The sequence below is a fragment of the Heterodontus francisci genome, chromosome 9, assembly GCF_036365525.1.
Source record: "Heterodontus francisci isolate sHetFra1 chromosome 9, sHetFra1.hap1, whole genome shotgun sequence".
Lineage (NCBI taxonomy): Eukaryota > Metazoa > Chordata > Chondrichthyes > Heterodontiformes > Heterodontidae > Heterodontus > Heterodontus francisci.
Genome location: NC_090379.1, coordinates 106,365,940 through 106,379,285, shown reverse-complemented (window position 1 = coordinate 106,379,285; position 13,346 = coordinate 106,365,940). Strand labels below are relative to the sequence as shown.

At 36.6% G+C, this 13,346-nt stretch overlaps 1 long non-coding RNA gene across 3 annotated transcripts in view; it reads right to left on the bottom strand.

The window, feature by feature from the left end:
* LOC137373955 (uncharacterized) overlaps nucleotides 1-13,346 on the bottom strand; it is a 233,459-nt gene that overhangs the window by 169,082 nt on the left and 51,031 nt on the right. The gene's annotated exons all lie outside the window — the stretch shown is intronic.

The following is a 13,346-nucleotide window of genomic DNA, read 5'->3' as shown; positions in this document are numbered from 1 at the left end:
ACCTGCACTGAAACACCTGAACTCAAATGGCTAAAAACTAGAACATCTGTACTGGAATACCTGCACTGAAACACCTGAACTCAAATAGTTAAAAACTAGAACATCTGTACTGGAATACCTGTACTGAAACACCTGAACTCAAATTGTTAAAAACGAGAACATCTGTACTGGAATACCTGCACTGAAACACCTGAACTAAAATGGTTAAAAACGAGAACATCTATACTGGAATACCTGCACTGAAACACCTGAACACAAATCGTTAAAAACGAGAACATCTGCACTGGAATACCTGCACTGAAACACCTGAACTCAAATAGTTAAAAACTAGAACACCTGTACTGGAATACCTGCACTGAAACACCTGAACACAAATCGTTAAAAACGAGAACATCTGCACTGGAATACCTGCACTGAAACACCTGAACTCAAATAGTTAAAAACTAGAACATCTGCACTGGAATACCTGCACTGAAATACCTGAACTAAAATGGTTAAAAACGAGAACATCTATACTGGAATACCTGCACTGAAACACCTGAACTAAGATGGTTAAAAACGAGAACATCTGCACTGGAATACCAGCATGAAACACCTGAACTCAAATAGTTAAAAACTAGAACATCTGTATTGGAATACCTGCACTGAAATACGTGAACTAAAATGGTTAAAAACTAGAACATCTGTACTGGAATACCTGCGCTGAAACACCTGAACTAAAATGGTTAAAAACGAGAACATTTGTTCTGGATTACCTGCACTGAAACACCTGAACTCAAATAGTTAAAAACGAGAACATCTGTACTGGAATACCTGCACTGAAACACCTGAACTGAAATCGTTAAAAACTAGAACATCTGTACTGGAATACCTGCGCTGAAACACCTGAACTAAAATGGTTAAAAACTAGAACATCTGTCCTGGAATACCTGCACTGAAACACTTGAACTCAAATAGTTATAAACTAGAACATCTGTACTGGAATAACTGCACTGAAACACCTGAACTCAATTCGTTAAAAACTGGTACATCTGTACTGGAATACATGCACTTAAATATCTGAACTCAAATAGTTAAAAACTACAACATCTGCACTGAAATACTTGCACTGAAACACCTGAACCAAAATGGGTAAAAACAAGAACATCTGTACTGGAATACCTGCAGTGAAACACCTGAACTAAAATGTTTAAAAACGAGAACATCTGTACTGGAATACCTGCACTGAAACAGGTGAACACAAATTGTTAAAAACGAGAACATCTGTTCTGGTATTACCTGCACAGAAACACCTGAACTCAAATATTTAAAATCAGAACATCTGTACTGGAATACATGCACTGAAACACCTGAACTCAAATAGTTAAAATCAAGAACATCTGTACTGGAATACATGCACTGAAACACCTGAAATAAAGTGCTTAAAAACTAGACAATCTGTACTGGAATACATGCACTGAAACACCTGAACTAAAATAGTTAAAAACGAGAACATCTGCACTGGAATACCTGCACTGAAACACCTGAACTCAAATCGTTAAAAACTAGAACATCTGTACTGGAATACCTGCACTGAAACACCTGGACTCTAATAGTTAAAAACTAGAACATCTGTACTGGAATACCTGCACTGAAACACCTGAACTCAAATTGGTAAAAACGAGAACATCTGTACTGGAATACCTGCACTGAAACACCTGAAATCAAATCGTTAAAAACGAGAACGTCTGTACTGGAATACCTGCACTGAAACACCTGAACTGAAATGGTTAAAAGCAAGAACATCTGTACTGGAATACATGCACTGAAACACCTGAACTCAAATAGTTAAAAACTAGAACATCTGTACTGGAATACATGCACAGAAACACCTGAACTCAAATAGTTAAAAGCTAGAACATCTGTACTGGAATACATGCACTGAAACTCCTGAACTAAAATGCTTAAAAACTAGAACATCTGTACTGGAATACCTGCACTGAAACACCTGAACTCAAATAGTTAAAAACTAGAACATCTGTACTGGAATACATGCACTGAAACACCTGAACTCAAATAGTTAAAATCGAGAACATCTGTACTGGAATACATGCACTGAAACTACTGAACTAAAATGCTTAAAAACTAGAACATCTGTACTGGAATACATGCACTGAAACACCTGAACCAAAATGGGTAAAAACAAGAACATCTGTATTGGAATACCTGCACTGAAATACCTGAACTAAAATGCTTAAAAACGAGAACATCTGCACTGGAATACCAGCATGAAACACCTGAACTCAAATAGTTCAAAACTAGAACATCTGTATTGGAATACCTGCACTGAAATACCTGAAATAAAATGGTTAAAAACTAGAACATCTGTACTGGAATACCTGCGCTGAAACACCTGAACTAAAATGGTTAAAACCAGAACATTTGTTCTGGATTACCTGCACTGAAACACCTGAACTCAAATAGTTAAAAACGAGAACATCTGTACTGGAATACCTGCACTGAAACACCTGAACTGAAATCGTTAAAAACTAGAACATCTGTACTGGAATACCTGCACTGAAACACCTGAACTAAAATGGTTAAAAGCTAGAACATCTGTCCTGGAATACCTGCACTGAAACACTTGAACTCAAATAGTTATAAACTGGAACATCTGTACTGGAATAACTGCACTGAAACACCTGAACTCAATTCGTTAAAAACTGGTACATCTGTACTGGAATACATGCACTTAAATATCTGAACTCAAATAGTTAAAAACTACAACATCTGCACTGAAATACTTGCACTGAAACACCTGAACCAAAATGGGTAAAAACAAGAACATCTGTACTGGAATACCTGCACTGAAACACCTGAACTAAAATGTTTAAAAACGAGAACATCTGTACTGGAATACCTACACTGAAACACGTGAACACAAATTGTTAAAAACGAGAACATCTGTTCTGGTATTACCTGCACAGAAACACCTGAACTCAAATATTTAAAATCAGAACATCTGTACTGGAATACATGCACTGAAACACCTGAACTCAAATAGTTAAAATCAAGAACATCTGTACTGGAATACATGCACTGAAACACCTGAAATAAAGTGCTTAAAAACTAGACCATCTGTACTGGAATACATGCACTGAAACACCTGAACTAAAATAGTTAAAAACGAGAACATCTGCACTGGAATACCTGCACTGAAACACCTGAACTCAAATCGTTAAAAACTAGAACATCTGTACTGGAATACCTGCACTGAAACACCTGAACTCTAATAGTTAAAAACTAGAACATCTGTACTGGAATACCTGCACTGAAACACCTGAACTCAAATTGGTAAAAACGAGAACATCTGTACTGGAATACCTGCACTGAAACACCTGAACTCAAATGTTTAAAAACGAGAACATCTGTACTGGAATACCTACACTGAAACACGTGAACACAAATTGTTAAAAACGAGAACATCTGTTCTGGTATTACCTGCACAGAAACACCTGAACTCAAATATTTAAAATCAGAACATCTGTACTGGAATACATGCACTGAAACACCTGAACTCAAATAGTTAAAATCAAGAACATCTGTACTGGAATACATGCACTGAAACACCTGAAATAAAGTGCTTAAAAACTAGACCATCTGTACTGGAATACATGCACTGAAACACCTGAACTAAAATAGTTAAAAACGAGAACATCTGCACTGGAATACCTGCACTGAAACACCTGAACTCAAATCGTTAAAAACTAGAACATCTGTACTGGAATACCTGCACTGAAACACCTGAACTCTAATAGTTAAAAACTAGAACATCTGTACTGGAATACCTGCACTGAAACACCTGAACTCAAATTGGTAAAAACGAGAACATCTGTACTGGAATACCTGCACTGAAACACCTGAACTCAAATCGTTAAAAACGAGAACGTCTGTACTGGAATACCTGCACTGAAACACCTGAACTGAAATGGTTAAAAGCAAGAACATCTGTACTGGAATACATGCACTGAAACACCTGAACTCAAATAGTTAAAAGCTAGAACATCTGTACTGGAATACATGCACTGAAACTCCTGAACTAAAATGGTTAAAAACGAGAACATCTGTACTGGAATACCTGCACTGAAACACCTGAACTCAAATAGTTAAAAACTAGAACATCTGTACTGGAATACCTGCACTGAAACACCTGAACTCAAATAGTTAAAATCGAGAACATCTGTACTGGAATACATGCACTGAAACTACTGAACTAAAATGCTTAAAAACTAGAACATCTGTACTGGAATACATGCACTGAAACACCTGAACTCAAATAGTTAAAAACTAGAACATCTGTACTGGAATACATGCACTGAAACACCTGAACTCAAATAGTTAAAATCGAGAACATCTGTACTGGAATACATGCACAGAAACTACTGAACTAAAATGCTTAAAAGCTAGAACATCTGTACTGGAATACATGCACTGAAACACCTGAACTCAAATAGTAAAAAACTAGAACATCTGTACTGGAATACCTGCACTGAAACACCTGAACTCAAATAGTTAAAAACTAGAACATCTGTACTGGAATACCTGCAATGAAACACCTGAACTCAAATAGTTAAAATCGAGAACATCTGTACTGGAATACATGCACTGAAACTCCTGAACTAAAATGCTTAAAAACTAGAACATCTGTACTGGAATACCTGCACTGAAACACCTAAACTAAAATGGTTAAAAACGAGAACATCTGTACTGGAATACCTGCACTGAAACACCTGAACTCAAATCGTTAAAAACTAGAACACCTGCACTGGAATACCAGCCTGAAACACCTGAACTCAAATTGTTAAAAACGAGAACATCTGTACTGGAATACCTGCACTGAAACACCTGAACTCAATTCGTTAAAAACGAGAACATCTGTACTGGAATACCTGCACTGAAACACCTGAACTCAGTTCGTTAAAAACAGGAACATCTGTACTGGAATACATGCACTTAAATATCTGAACTCAAATAGTTAAAAACTAGAACATCTGCACTGAAATACCTGCACTGAAACACCTGAACCAAAATGGGTAAAAACGAGAACATCTGTACTGGAATACCTGCAGTGAAACACCTGAACTAAAATGTTTAAAAACGAGAACAGCTGGACTGGAATACCTGCACTGAAACACCTGAACTCAAATAGATAAAAACTAGAACATCTGTACAGGAACACCTGCACTGAAACACCAGAACTAAAATGGTTAAAAATGAGAACATTTGTACTGGAATACCTGCACTGAAACACCTGAACTCAAATAGTTAAAACTCGAACATCTGTACTGGAATACATGCACTGAAACACCTGAACTCAAATAGATAAAATCTAGAACATCTGTACAGGAATACCTGCACTGAAACACCTGAACTAAAATGGTTAAAAACTCGTACATCTGTACTGGAATACATGCACTGAAACACCTGAACTCAAATCGTTAAAAACTAGAACATCTATACTGGAATACCTGCACTGAAACACCTGAACTCAAATAGTTAAAAACTAGATCATTTCTACTGGAACACCTGCACTGAAACACCTGAACTAAAATGGTTAAAAATGAGAACATCTGTACTGGAATACCTGCACTGAAACACCTGAACTCAAATCATTAAAAACTAGAAAATCTGTACTGGAATACCTGCACTGAAACACCTGAACTCAAATAGTTAAAAACTAGAACATCTGTACTGGAATACCTGCACTGAAACACCTGAACTCAAATAGTTAAAAACTAGAACATCTGTACTGGAATACCTGCACTGAAACACCTGAACTCAAATCATTAAAAACTAGAAAATCTGTACTGGAATACCTGCACTGAAACACCTGAACTAAAATGTTTAAAAACGAGAACATCTGTACTGGAATACATGCACTGAAACACCTGAACTAAAATGCTTAAAAACTAGAACATCGGTACTGGAATACATGCACTGAAAAACCTGAACTCAAATGGTTAAAAACGAGAACATCTGTACTGGAATACCTGCACTGAAACAGCTGAACACAAATCGTTAAAAACGAGAACATCTATACTGGAATACCTGCACTGAAACACCTGAACTAAAATGGTTAAAAACTAGAACACCTGTACTGGAATACCTGCACTGAAACACCTGGACTAAAATGGTTAAAAACTAGAACGTCTGCACTGGAATACCTTAACTGAAACACCTGAACTAAAATGGTTAAAAACGAGAACAGCTTTACTGGAATACATGCACTGAAACACCTGAACTCAAATAGTTAAAAACTAGAACATATTCACTGGAATACATGCACTGAAATGTCTGAACTAAAATGGTTAAAAACTAGAACATCTGTACTGCAATACCTGCACAGAAACACCTGAACTTAAATAATTAAAAACTAGAACATCTGTACTGGAATACCTGCATTGAAACAACTGAAATCAAATAGTTAAAAACTAGAACATTTGTACTGGAATACCTGCAATGAAACACCTGTACTCAAATCGTTAAATACTGGAACAACTGTACTGGAATACCTTCACTGAAACACCTGAACACAAATCGTTAAAAACTAGACGATCTGTACTGGAATACATGCAGTAAAATACCTGAACTCAAATAGTGAAAAACTAGAACATCTAGACTGGAATATCTGCCCTGAAACACCTGAACTCAAATCGTTAAAAACTAGAACATCCATACTGGAATACCTGCACTGAAACAACTGAACTGAAATGGTTAAAAGCAAGAACATCTGTACTGGAATACATGCACTGAAACACCTGAACTCAAATAGTTAAAAACTAGAACATCTGTACTGGAATACATGCACTGAAACACCTGAACTCAAATAGTTAAAAGCTAGAACATCTGTACTGGAATACATGCACTGAAACTCCTGAACTAAAATGCTTAAAAACTAGAACATCTGTACTGGAATACCTGCACTGAAACACCTGAACTCAAATAGTTAAAAACTAGAACATCTGTACTGGAATACATGCACTGAAACACCTGAACTCAAATAGTTAAAATCGAGAACATCTGTACTGGAATACATGCACTGAAACACCTGAACTAAAATGCTTAAAAACTAGAACATCTGTACTGGAATACATGCACTGAAACACCTGAACTCAAATAGTTAAAAACTAGAACATCTGTACTGGAATACCTGCACTGAAACACCTGAACTCAAATCGTTAAAAACTAGAACATCTGTACTGGAATACATGCACTGAAACACCTGAACTCAAATAGTTAAAATCGAGCACATCTGTACTGGAATACATGCACTGAAACACCTGAACTAAAATGCTTAAAAACTAGAACATCTGTACTGGAATACATGCACTGAAACACCTGAACTCAAATAGTTAAAAACTAGAACATCTGTACTGGAATACCTGCACTAAAACACCTGAACTCAAATAGTTAAAATCGAGAACATCTGTACTGGAATACATGCACTGAAACACCTGAACTAAAATGGTTAAAAACGAGAACATCTGTACTGGAATACCTGCACTGAAACACCTGAACTCAAATGGCTAAAAACTAGAACATCTGTACTGGAATACCTGCACTGAAACACCTGAACTCAAATAGTTAAAAACTAGAACATCTGTACTGGAATACCTGTACTGAAACACCTGAACTCAAATTGTTAAAAACGAGAACATCTGTACTGGAATACCTGCACTGAAACACCTGAACTAAAATGGTTAAAAACTAGAACATCTATACTGGAATACCTGCACTGAAACACCTGAACACAAATCGTTAAAAACGAGAACATCTGCACTGGAATACCTGCACTGAAACACCTGAACTCAAATAGTTAAAAACTAGAACACCTGTACTGGAATACCTGCACTGAAACACCTGAACACAAATCGTTAAAAACGAGAACATCTGCACTGGAATACCTGCACTGAAACACCTGAACTCAAATAGTTAAAAACTAGAACATCTGCACTGGAATACCTGCACTGAAATACCTGAACTAAAATGGTTAAAAACGAGAACATCTATACTGGAATACCTGCACTGAAACACCTGAACTAAGATGGTTAAAAACGAGAACATCTGCACTGGAATACCAGCATGAAACACCTGAACTCAAATAGTTAAAAACTAGAACATCTGTATTGGAATACCTGCACTGAAATACCTGAACTAAAATGGTTAAAAACTAGAACATCTGTACTGGAATACCTGCGCTGAAACACCTGAACTAAAATGGTTAAAAACGAGAACATTTGTTCTGGATTACCTGCACTGAAACACCTGAACTCAAATAGTTAAAAACGAGAACATCTGTACTGGAATACCTGCACTGAAACACCTGAACTGAAATCGTTAAAAACTAGAACATCTGTACTGGAATACCTGCACTGAAACACCTGAACTAAAATGGTTAAAAACTAGAACATCTGTCCTGGAATACCTGCACTGAAACACTTGAACTCAAATAGTTATAAACTAGAACATCTGTACTGGAATAACTGCACTGAAACACCTGAACTCAATTCGTTAAAAACTGGTACATCTGTACTGGAATACATGCACTTAAATATCTGAACTCAAATAGTTAAAAACTACAACATCTGCACTGAAATACTTGCACTGAAACACCTGAACCAAAATGGGTAAAAACAAGAACATCTGTACTGGAATACCTGCAGTGAAACACCTGAACTAAAATGTTTAAAAACGAGAACATCTGTACTGGAATACCTGCACTGAAACACGTGAACACAAATTGTTAAAAACGAGAACATCTGTTCTGGTATTACCTGCACAGAAACACCTGAACTCAAATATTTAAAATCAGAACATCTGTACTGGAATACATGCACTGAAACACCTGAACTCAAATAGTTAAAATCAAGAACATCTGTACTGGAATACATGCACTGAAACACCTGAAATAAAGTGCTTAAAAACTAGACCATCTGTACTGGAATACATGCACTGAAACACCTGAACTAAAATAGTTAAAAACGAGAACATCTGTACTGGAATACCTGCACTGAAACACCTGAACTCAAATCGTTAAAAACTAGAACATCTGTACTGGAATACCTGCACTGAAACACCTGGACTCTAATAGTTAAAAACTAGAACATCTGTACTGGAATACCTGCACTGAAAAACCTGAACTCAAATTGGTAAAAACGAGAACCTCTGTACTGGAATACCTGCACTGAAACACCTGAACTCAAATCGTTAAAAACGAGAACGTCTGTACTGGAATACCTGCACTGAAACACCTGAACTGAAATGGTTAAAAGCAAGAACATCTGTACTGGAATACATGCACTGAAACACCTGAACTCAAATAGTTAAAAACTAGAACATCTGTACTGGAATACATGCACTGAAACACCTGAACTCAAATATTTAAAAGCTAGAACATCTGTACTGGAATACATGCACTGAAACTCCTGAACTAAAATGCTTAAAAACTAGAACATCTGTACTGGAATACCTGCACTGAAACACCTGAACTCAAATAGTTAAAAACTAGAACATCTGTACTGGAATACATGCACTGAAACACCTGAACTCAAATAGTTAAAATCGAGACATCTGTACTGGAATACATGCACTGAAACACCTGAACTAAAATGCTTAAAAACTAGAACATCTGTACTGGAATACATGCACTGAAACACCTGAACTCAAATAGTTAAAATCGAGAACATCTGTACTGGAATACATGCACTGAAACACCTGAACTCAAATAGTTAAAAACTAGAACATCTGTACTGGAATACATGCACTGAAACACCTGAACTCAAATAGTTAAAATCGAGCACATCTGTACTGGAATACATGCACTGAAACACCTGAACTAAAATGCTTAAAAACTAGAACATCTGTACTGGAATACATGCACTGAAACACCTGAACTCAAATAGTTAAAAACTAGAACATCTGTACTGGAATACCTGCACTGAAACACCTGAACTCAAATAGTTAAAATCGAGAACATCTGTACTGGAATACATGCACTGAAACACCTGAACTAAAATGCTTAAAAACTAGAACATCTGTACTGGAATACCTGCACTAAAACACCTGAACTCAAATAGTTAAAATCGAGAACATCTGTACTGGAATACATGCACTGAAACACCTGAACTAAAATGGTTTAAAACGAGAACATCTGTACTGGAATACCTGCACGGAAACACCTGAACTCAAATGGCTAAAAACTAGAACATCTGTACTGGAATACCTGCACTGAAACACCTGAACTCAAATAGTTAAAAACTAGAACATCTGTACTGGAATACCTGTACTGAAACACCTGAACTCAAATTGTTAAAAACGAGAACATCTGTACTGGAATACCTGCACTGAAACACCTGAACTAAAATGGTTAAAAACTAGAACATCTATACTGGAATACCTGCACTGAAACACCTGAACACAAATCGTTAAAAACGAGAACATCTGCACTGGAATACCTGCACTGAAACACCTGAACTCAAATAGTTAAAAACTAGAACACCTGTACTGGAATACCTGCACTGAAACACCTGAACACAAATCGTTAAAAACGAGAACATCTGCACTGGAATACCTGCACTGAAACACCTGAACTCAAATAGTTAAAAACTAGAACATCTGCACTGGAATACCTGCACTGAAATACCTGAACTAAAATGGTTAAAAACGAGAACATCTATACTGGAATACCTGCACTGAAACACCTGAACTAAGATGGTTAAAAACGAGAACATCTGCACTGGAATACCAGCATGAAACACCTGAACTCAAATAGTTAAAAACTAGAACATCTGTATTGGAATACCTGCACTGAAATACCTGAACTAAAATGGTTAAAAACTAGAACATCTGTACTGGAATACCTGCGCTGAAACACCTGAACTAAAATGGTTAAAAACGAGAACATTTGTTCTGGATTACCTGCACTGAAACACCTGAACTCAAATAGTTAAAAACGAGAACATCTGTATTGGAATACCTGCACTGAAACACCTGAACTGAAATCGTTAAAAACTAGAACATCTGTACTGGAATACCTGCACTGAAACACCTGAACTAAAATGGTTAAAAACTAGAACATCTGTCCTGGAATACCTGCACTGAAACACTTGAACTCAAATAGTTATAAACTAGAACATCTGTACTGGAATAACTGCACTGAAACACCTGAACTCAATTCGTTAAAAACTGGTACATCTGTACTGGAATACATGCACTTAAATATCTGAACTCAAATAGTTAAAAACTACAACATCTGCACTGAAATACTTGCACTGAAACACCTGAACCAAAATGGGTAAAAACAAGAACATCTGTACTGGAATACCTGCAGCGAAACAACTGAACTAAAATGTTTAAAAACGAGAACATCTGTACTGGAATACCTGCACTGAAACACGTGAACACAAATTGTTAAAAACGAGAACATCTGTTCTGGTATTACCTGCACAGAAACACCTGAACTCAAATATTTAAAATCAGAACATCTGTACTGGAATACATGCACTGAAACACCTGAACTCAAATAGTAAAAATCAAGAACATCTGTACTGGAATACATGCACTGAAACAACTGAAATATAGTGCTTAAAAACTAGACCATCTGTACTGGAATACATGCACTGAAACACCTGAACTAAAATAGTTAAAAACGAGAACATCTGCACTGGAATACCTGCACTGAAACACCGGAACTCAAATCGTTAAAAACTAGAACATCTGTACTGGAATACCTGCACTGAAACACCTGGACTCTAATAGTTAAAAACTAGAACATCTGTACTGGAATACCTGCACTGAAACACCTGAACTCAAATTGGTAAAAACGAGAACATCTGTACTGGAATACCTGCACTTAAACACCTGAACTCAAATCGTTAAAAACGAGAACGTCTGTACTGGAATACCTGCACTGAAACACCTGAACTGAAATGGTTAAAAGCAAGAACATCTGTACTGGAATACATGCACTGAAACACCTGAACTCAAATAGTTAAAAACTAGAACATCTGTACTGGAATACATGCACTGAAACACCTGAACTCAAATAGTTAAAAGCTAGAACATCTGTACTGGAATACATGCACTGAAACTCCTGAACTAAAATGCTTAAAAACTAGAACATCTGTACTGGAATACCTGCACTGAAACACCTGAACTCAAATAGTTAAAAACTAGAACATCTGTACTGGAATACATGCACTGAAACACCTGAACTCAAATAGTTAAAATCGAGAACATCTGTACTGGAATACATGCACTGAAACACCTGAACTAAAATGCTTAAAAACTAGAACATCTGTACTGGAATACCTGCACTGAAACACCTGAACTAAAATGGTTAAAAACTAGAACATCTGTCCTGGAATACCTGCACTGAAACACTTGAACTCAAATAGTTATAAACTAGAACATCTGTACTGGAATAACTGCACTGAAACACCTGAACTCAATTCGTTAAAAACTGGTACATCTGTACTGGAATACATGCACTTAAATATCTGAACTCAAATAGTTAAAAACTACAACATCTGCACTGAAATACTTGCACTGAAACACCTGAACCAAAATGGGTAAAAACAAGAACATCTGTACTGGAATACCTGCAGCGAAACAACTGAACTAAAATGTTTAAAAACGAGAACATCTGTACTGGAATACCTGCACTGAAACACGTGAACACAAATTGTTAAAAACGAGAACATCTGTTCTGGTATTACCTGCACAGAAACACCTGAACTCAAATATTTAAAATCAGAACATCTGTACTGGAATACATGCACTGAAACACCTGAACTCAAATAGTAAAAATCAAGAACATCTGTACTGGAATACATGCACTGAAACAACTGAAATAAAGTGCTTAAAAACTAGACCATCTGTACTGGAATACATGCACTGAAACACCTGAACTAAAATAGTTAAAAACGAGAACATCTGCACTGGAATACCTGCACTGAAACACCGGAACTCAAATCGTTAAAAACTAGAACATCTGTACTGGAATACCTGCACTGAAACACCTGGACTCTAATAGTTAAAAACTAGAACATCTGTACTGGAATACCTGCACTGAAACACCTGAACTCAAATTGGTAAAAACGAGAACATCTGTACTGGAATACCTGCACTTAAACACCTGAACTCAAATCGTTAAAAACGAGAACGTCTGTACTGGAATACCTGCACTGAAACACCTGAACTGAAATGGTTAAAAGCAAGAACATCTGTACTGGAATACATGCACTGAAACACCTGAACTCAAATAGTTAAAAACTAGAACATCTGTACTGGAATACATGCACTGAAAC